The following is a 9,702-nucleotide window of genomic DNA, read 5'->3' on the forward strand; positions in this document are numbered from 1 at the left end:
AGTAATTCTAAATCATCCTGAATTGCACATTTTTGACACGTTGTGTACCAAGCTAATATCTTTCTTCTCTGTACGAACGGATGCAAGACAGTCGTCGACATAGGGATTTTTCTTCACCATGTCCTGAACTTCCCGTTTGAACTGTCCTTCACTATCTTCCACAGTACTCTAAAGAGCATAGTTACATACACTAGGAGATGATGTGGCTCCAAACAGATGGACTGTCATCCGAAAGATCTTAAGTTCGTTTTCAGTATTACCATTTTCCCACCAATAGAACCTCAAGTAGTTTCTCGCGTCCTCTGGAACTTTAACTTGGTAGAACATTGTTTCGATATCTCCAAGCACTGTGATTTGCTAGCACGAAATCTTATCAGTACGTCAAGGAGATCGTTAGTGATATCGCTTTATGTTGTGTGCACAGCTATTCTATCTATACCTCTTTAAATTATGTATACGGATACTATATCGGTAATGCTGACGTTGAATACACGGATAGTTTATTGATACCGCTGACTTATCGATTAGCTATTATATAGATAACGTTTGATTTTGTTTTCAAAGCTACTATATCGTACCGCTTCACCTTGTTAACAAGGCTTTTAAATCAGTACTGCTTTACATTGTAAACAAGGCTTTTAAATCAGTACTGCTTTACCTTGTAAGCAAGGCTTTTATATTGGTTCCGCTTGACAATGTATACACAACTATAACATTGATATCGTTTTACATTATTTGCAAAGCTATTTTATCTATATCGCTTAACATTATGTATACGGATACTTTATCGGTATTGCTGGCGTTGTATACACAGCTAGTGTATTGATACGGCTGACTTTGTATTCACAGATATTATATCGGTAACGGTTTTTATTACATACTTACCAATAAATACGTTTTTTTTTTTTTTTTTATATGCGATACGACACAATTGCTCTAACCCATATCAGCCCTCGCCGTATCACACCCCAAACCCCGTATCAGCCCCCGACGTATCACACCCCAAAACCTGTATCAGCCCGCAAAACCCGTATCACACCCCTTTTGGATTTTTTTTCGTTTTTCAATATTTCAAAAGAAAAATAGATCATAAGATAGAAGCTTTTATTAGTAAGTATGTAATAAACAGAATGAAACACGCCTTTTTCCATATCACACCCAGTATCAACCCTCTACCAATATCAGCCCTGGAGCTGATATTGCAGTCTTGGGTTGATACTGGGTGTGCTATGGAAAAAGGCATGAACTATTCTCTATATATTGTATACAAAGTTATTATATAAATATATTTTGTACTTCTAACATTGTATACACAGCTATTATGTCAATACCACTCACACTGTATACCCAGCTATTATATCATTGCCGCTTAACATTGCATACACATGTATATCATTACCGCTTAACATTGCGTACACAGGTATTATATCAATACCATTTACATTGTATACACAGCTATTATATCAATACCACTTACATTGTATACACAGTTATTATATCAATACCATTTACATTGTATACACAGCTATTAAATCAATACCACTTACATTGTATACACAGCTATTATATCAATACCACTTACATTGTATACACAGGTATTATATCAATACCACTTACATTGTATACACAGGTATTTTATCAATACCACTTACATTGTATACACAGGTATTATATCAATATCACTTACATTGTATACACATGTATTTTATCAATACCACTTACATTGTATACACAGGTATTATATCAATACCACTTACATTGTATACACAGGTATTATATCATTACCGCTTAACATTGCATACACAGGTAGTATATCAATACCACTTACATTGTATACATAGCTATATGCAGCTTATATTCTTTACACAGCTATTATGTCGATACCGCTTATCATTGTAATTACAACTATCATATCGATACCGGTGACTTTGTAAGCACAGCTAATATATCTATACTGCTAACCTTTTATACAAATCTAGTATATTTACATTGTACACGAAGCTTTTATAACGATGCTGATCTATATTGTATTTACAGCTATTATATCGGTACTGCTTTACATTATATGCAAAGCTATTATATCGGTACTGCTTTACATTATATTCATAGCTATTATATCGGTACTGCTTTACATTATATTCATAGCTAGTATATCGGTACCGCTTTACATTATATCCATAGCTATTATATCGGTACCGCTTTACATTATATCCATAGCTAGTATATCGGTACCGCTTTACATTATATTCATAGCTATTATATCGGTACCGCTTTACATTATATTCATAGCTATTATATCTGTACCTCTTTACATTATATTCATAGTTATTATATCGGTACCGCTTTAAATTATATCCATAGCTAGTATATCGGGACCGCTTTACATTATATTCATAGTTATTATATCGGTACCGCTTTACATTATGTCCATAGCTAGTATATCGGTAGCGCTTTCCAATATATCCATAGCTAGTATGTCGGTACCGCTTTACATTAAATTCATAGCTAGTATATCTGTACCGCTTTACATTATGTTCATAGCTAGTATATCCATAGCTAGTATGTCGGTACCGCTTTACATTATCTCCATAGCTAGTATATCGGTACCGCTTTACATTATATCCATAGCTAGTATATGGGTACCGCTAACATCTATTCACAGCTAATGTTCATAGCGCTCAACATTGTATGCACAGCTACTTTATTGATACCGCTTTATCGTGTATACAAAGCTATAATATCGATACCGATTTACATTGTATACACAGCTAATATATCGATACCGCTTAACATTGTATACACAGCTAATATATCGATACCGCTTAACATTGTATACACAGCTATTATATCGCTTCTGTTTTATGCACCAGGACATTTCATAATGCATGCTACAGGTTCGTGTATGTTTTGTACCAGTGGCCGGGTAAGGCATGTTCTTATCTGAAAATCGCATTTTGTGCCAAGACACGTTGCTTATCAAAATTGATAGATAATTTGTTTACAGATCATAAACTGATTCCAGCATGGTGATTTCTATGCGCACCATGATTAAGTTTGGTATAATCTCTCGGTAGACACTATATTTCAACAATAACAAAAATCAATCAAGCACTTCTAGGAAAACGCATGTAATATATGATAAACAGTCGAGTGTCGTCCAAGATTGAACTTTTGTAGGACATATGACTCAGCTGAGTTATTTTTGTTTTGTACTGTGTAATATGCATTATTTTATTAGCAGTCAGCGCACCCAATCAGGAAAGCAAAAACAAGAAGACTGGATGAGCAGCTTAAGAAACCTTGTTACCAAAACAGTGGATACCTTCGAGAAACCGAAATAACAACACTTTGAAGTGGTGAAATCATACACAAAATATTTGCTATATATATATTTGAATAAACATGCTATTTTACATTGTAGACGCCAACCTAAGAACTTGAAACGTATGTTGACATGTTCTAAGTTTATTAACTCTTGTGTAACACCAGAAGTATCCAAATGTAAGACACCAAGATGTTCTATATGCCCTATGATTATCGAATGTAATACTTTTATTTTCAGGAATGGTTTGAAATTTACTGTGAAGGTAAATATGAATTGTAAATAAAAAAATGTGATTATGCAATAGTTTGTTCTAAATGTGGTGATTTTTATATCGGTCAAACTGGTAATGAACTCAGAACACGCATGACTGTACATAGACAACACACTAGAACTGAATCTTTACGAAATCTATATGTTAACAAACATATTCATGAATGTGCTGGAGTAAAATTTAATGCATTACCTTTGTTACAACTATTTTCATCAGACACTGTTTTAAGAGAAAAGAAGACCAATTAATAAAAATATTAAAACCAAGTCGCAACGGGCCTTTTGAATAAACCTGAAGAGCCCTGTGAAGGGTGAAAGCAGCTAGTTTTTTAGTCGGACGTTAATCCTATTTTTTCTATATATTAACATGTATGTCTCATCATATATCTGACAGTATACAACAGACGGTCAACTGATAAATACAACCTCATTCTATTACACAAAATGATTTCTTTTCAATATAAAACAGAGCTGTATTATGATAATAGCTTCCGTTGAAGGAGTCAGCCCTATTCCTGAGCCCATACATTGTCGTTTCATAGACTTCTTTTAAAGCTGAAAGTATAACACAATTTGATAACCGAGCATCAGTTGTGTGTAGCGATATATGCATTATTTTTCACCAATCATGTTTCAGAACTGTGTTATTCTCAAAATTCTTTTGTTTCCTATACACAACCATTTACACTTAAAGAGACTCGTATCACTGCAACAAACTTAGTAATTTTGCATAGGGAACATTTGTCTGTGAGCGTATTTAGTAGACTTTCCATAACCTATGCAAAATATTTATGTCTCAAAGCGGTTCACAAGTTATTATCCGTAGTAAAAGGGCCTTTACAACCAGCCAATATCTTTCTCAACTCCCCGGGGAGCATATAGTCGGTGCTGACATTTCATCGCACACAGCTAACATTGTACAACTCCAGCACTGCCCAATCACGTACTCATTTACAGCTGAGCAGACTGGAAAAAGCGGAGTAAGGTATCTTGTTCAAAGATACAAAAAAGTGCCGTGACGTGACTCAAACCCGCAACACTTCGGTCAAGAGCCCGGCGTCCTACCACTACACTACCATGTCTCTAATTCAGGTAGAGCTATATTTTCCCTGTTGGAATAACCAGATTTGCAAGGTAAACATTACATCACATCAATTACTAGTGCAAAAAAAAAAGATAAAACAATTGATGTAGTTCCGTTGAAAACAAAATCATTATATTTTTCCCTGCAAAAAGAAGTTACTTGTGAACTGGGGAAAAAGCCATCGATGGCTTACTGTGCTAATGATTTCGAAAATAAGACTGCGTTAAAAATGGATTGCTCCAAAAACATTCCTAAATAGAAATGAAAATCGAGATCAAAGGATAGTCCTTTTGTTTTGGTATATACGTCAGATGTCTCTCTACGGTTAAGTCTGAACCAGATCTTCTATATTTGAGACTCTGCAGCAGTCCATTTATATTACGGACTGCTACAGTCCGTGTTTATAGCAGAGTATGTAACAGTGTCTGTATATGGTAGATACTAAACCAGGCAGGTACTTCTACTATCTATCTATATATAATAGTCTGAAACAGCCTCTGTAATAGTCCCTCTATACGGCAAGGACTTCAAAAGTACCTAATAAAACTGAGTTTGCACCCGTCCTTTTAGTATTTATATATTATATCGGTTAACACTGTTACATTTCAAGCCATGCTATTCAATACACGCAGTAGGCGTGTGGTAAATTATTACCTTAATCAGATGCATAGTCATGCGACACTTTAGACGCCAATGGTAACCAAGGTTCCTCGACACACATTTCAATTCACCGTGTATTAAGATACACAAATGTATGTATCGGGACACCGACCTCGCCTACAGTTGACATTTTTATCTCATATTTTGCGAAAATGGGTCATCGACGAAATGAATCACTCGAGCGTCTTAGCGTTATGATTTTCTGTGTCAGTGACGTGCGCACAGGCATACCTGAGCATTGTCCTAGCCCACAATTAACATTTTTGTCCTAAATATTTTTAACAATATGACATTGCAGTCATACCATTGTACAGGTATTATTTTTCTTCGTATGCCTTTTTTCTGTGTAAGTGACGCACGTACATTTATAAAATTGAGCATTGCCTTCGCCTACACTTGACAATTTTGTCCTCATTCTTTTTGACAATAGGACTTTGAAGAAACAGACCACCAAACAAGGTTATCCTGGACATACTATCATATATATTTTAAATTGAAAGAATCTACACGGTAGAGGTCACCAACCTAAGGTTGCAGAGTCATATTATTATAGAGTATGTTTTTCATCATATACATTTTCCTGTGTTAGTGACACATGCAAATTTATTAGACTAAGCATTACCCTGGACGACACTTGATGTTTTATCATTATTTGTTCCACAACGGGCCTTTGAAAAGCGAATCTCCATACCAGGATATCGGTTGTTTCCCTATCGGACAGCTTGTTTTAAATTTGATACGGATTAAAGTATTTTTCTTAAAAAAGTGTCAACAGATTATTTATTTATTTATTTATCAAACATTTATGCATTCACAAAAGTTTTCAATTTAAAATATTTTTAAATCATACAAAACATTTATGCCAAGCCAAATACAGGCTTATAAGACACACAAATACAGGCTTATATTACACACAACAGTGCTTATGTATTTTAAAACATTACAAAACTTCCTATTACAAAGTGCCTTCTCCTCCTCTGATTAATATTATTGAATAAACATTTTGGTATTATTTCGTGTTTTTGATAACAGTAATTCATGTCATATTTCATATCATATTTATTTAACCGATCTTGCAATTTAAAACGATTCTTTATGTATCACTAGTAATTATATATAATCATATTTTATAATATGTATCTTAGTAGATTGCTAAGATGAAATATTTAATAGGTATTAACAAGTGCCTCACATTCGAATAAGGAGTAAAGAAACATTACAGAATACTTATAAGTGAACACTACATATAGTACATTATAGACTAATTAAATAAGCTGGGCAATGACATCGCATCAAAACTAAAACTAAATTCGTCACAGTACACCAATGTGAGTGGTACACGTACAGTGTATATGACAGTTCAGTCGTAGTGTTAAAATATCTATGTAAAACGTTTAATTTAGTTTTATAGATGATGCAAAGGCAGATGGGAGTTTGATAGTTGAGTTTGATTATCTTTATTTCTCAGAAAGTACTGGAAAGTAATATTGGCCCCTTTTTAACAATAATTTGCCAATACATTTTAAAAATAAACTTTTAAAATTTACCCTGGCCATATGAGAATTCACCTCATTGACAACACTCCCAATTATGTAAGAATAAATTTTTTGGTTTGTTGTTGTTGACTTTTTACATATAATTTTTTAATTCTTATACAATGAAATTTACCATGGTGGCAAATAGCATACGACATTACCAGGTTAATTTGATGTGCAAGATTCCCGTTTAGAATTTCCAAAGAACTGAGTGATAGCACCTGAAAGGAACTGAAGAGCAAAGGAGGTAAAAGATCATCTTTTGTAGATTTGATAAAGATTCTTTCATGTGGGCGCCAGGATCAAAGGTACAAGGAGAGTAAGACCAGGTATTCCGGAAGAGTAAGCGTTTTTTGCTTCATCCACTACACCCGCCATGTACATCTAGCTCCAATCCAAATAACGTCATGTCCTTATACAGAGAAATTAGATAGCGACAACAAAGACACAAACAAATCGACCTTCAAATCAAACAAAGAAAAATCATATTTCCTTAATATGAAATAGGCACTGCCTATAAGCGAGCGCACATAGTTCGGTAACCTTTGTGATTATAGTGTAGATCTCGAGCGACTGCGGCGCCCCAGGTAAGGGCTTTAAGGTTACAAAACGAACAGAATCACTCCTTAGGACAAAGGTGCGTTGAATAACCTGACATAAAAAAGAAATAAATGGTGGTTATAAAAAATAGTATCTTAATCAAGAAAACCTGCCAGTTACTAATTTACTATTATATCAACACCTTTGTCAATATATCGCCTGATCTCTTTTAGCATCAAAATTTGTCAAGAAAAAATGACTGAAATAGGATCTACTGTGCAAAGAAAATATTTGTTAAAAAGGCAAAATATTGCAATGCAATCCATAGTCCCTGACCGGTAAGAATTGCTATCTTTAACAAACAGTACACTTATGTCAGGAAGCATAAGTCACAGTGAGGTTATAGTGATCTAATTCACTCCTCCATCCCAAGATGTCATTGTTCATCAAATCAGGTTACTCAGGGTGAAATATTATAGAAGATATGCCACGGACAAACATTTTCAAATGCAAAGGTCAAAGGTCAAGTCATTGATCACAATGACCTAATTCTGTACACTCTGCAATCCCAAGACACCAAATCTGGCTACCCCAGGTGAAATAGTATAGAACATATGTCCCTGACAAACAATTTCAAAAGTAAAGGTCAAAAGTCAAGTCATACATCACAGTAACCTAAACCTTGCACACCAAATCTGGTTACTGCATGTGAAATAGTTTAGATGATATGCCCCAGGGCAAACATTTTCAAATGTTAAGGTCAAAGGTCAAAGCATAGGTCACAGTGAGGTCATACACCTGGAGTAACATTCTTCTTGCACTGCTCACGCCGCCATCCAAAGCTGTCATTGTTCACCAAATCTGGCTACCCCAGGTGAAATAGTATAGAACATATGTCCCTGACAAACTTTTCTGACGAACGGACAGACCCTTCTGCGGCGAAAGGCTCTTTCAATACCTGTAACAAGAAGGTGTGCAAACTGTGTCCATACACGCGCTCTACAGATACATTTCAATGTACAATCAACTGCAAAGAGTATCACATACTACAAACGCTGACATGCACATCAGTCAATGTGGTGTACCCCATTACCTGCAATAAATGCAATTTACAGTACGTTGGCGAGACCTGCACCCAGCTTAATGTCAGGATCAACAACCACCGCTGCTCCATCAAGCAGAACAAACCAGACTTCCCTGTGGCAAGGCATGTTAATATGCCTATCCACAGTTGGAAAGACATGCAAGTTGTTGCCATAGATCATTGCCCTACATGGGATGAAACGAGACGACGTACGAGAGAACGGTTTTGGATCACCAATGAACGAACAATAGGCGGTTGCCATCCGCTCGTTTTCCTTCCAAGGAGCATTTGATCTAATGATGCATTACTGCACAGTTGGTCTGCTATCTCGCCTGCCTGCTGCTTCATGTCAGTGTGTGTGACCAATAGCCGTTGTCAGATTAATTTTGCAGATTTATACAGTATCTTAGCCATTTCATCTACTTATTCCTCCTGCACTCACATATTTGATAATTACATATATAATTCCTGCAAACCAAAAGAGGCACATGCATTATTCCTGCAAACCAAATGAGGCGACTAAGTGTGGACCCCCTGCTGTGACTGTTAGAGACATTCCGTAGCAAATTGGAGATTTTCTACATTTACCGGGCCAGATTTCCACATGCACATGTTCCACGTTTTTGATATCTCTCGTTGACTCACTCTATATGATAGTGCATCTTGCGCAAGAAAGGGTCCTCTACATCAGCGTTCCTTGTCCGCGATGCTCTCAGCTTAATTGCTTCCTTCGGCTGTCTTTAGCCGAGGGGACTATTGGTTTTATATAATAGCTATATTTTCAATTATAGTATATCAATTATATCTTCTTGTAATATGATGTATATGCACATGTAACTGTTCTGTTTCACTGTGTCTTGAAAAAGGAGCGGAACGCTCCGAAACCTAAACTTGTCCACACTGTTGGAATAACTTATATATATATTACCCAAATATCAGTAAATACTCCACGAAAACCATTTCATCGCAATCATGCGGTAATGTTCCACATACATGTATCAAACGCGTGATGTTAATTTGAGCTGTTTACAGTCACGGTCCCTTTTGATTATTTACTTTACCTCACTCAGTGGTCGGCACGTTACACATCTTTTCTAAATAGTCCGTGGTATTTGTAAGACTATGTATATGTTTAAATTGATATTCACTGTTCTGTTGGTATTTGTTGTTGTTGGGTTTGGGGAGGGGGGGGGGGGGGGGGGGG

Source organism: Mizuhopecten yessoensis, unplaced genomic scaffold, assembly GCF_002113885.1.
Source record: "Mizuhopecten yessoensis strain PY_sf001 unplaced genomic scaffold, ASM211388v2 scaffold8745, whole genome shotgun sequence".
In the NCBI taxonomy this organism is placed as follows: domain Eukaryota; kingdom Metazoa; phylum Mollusca; class Bivalvia; order Pectinida; family Pectinidae; genus Mizuhopecten; species Mizuhopecten yessoensis.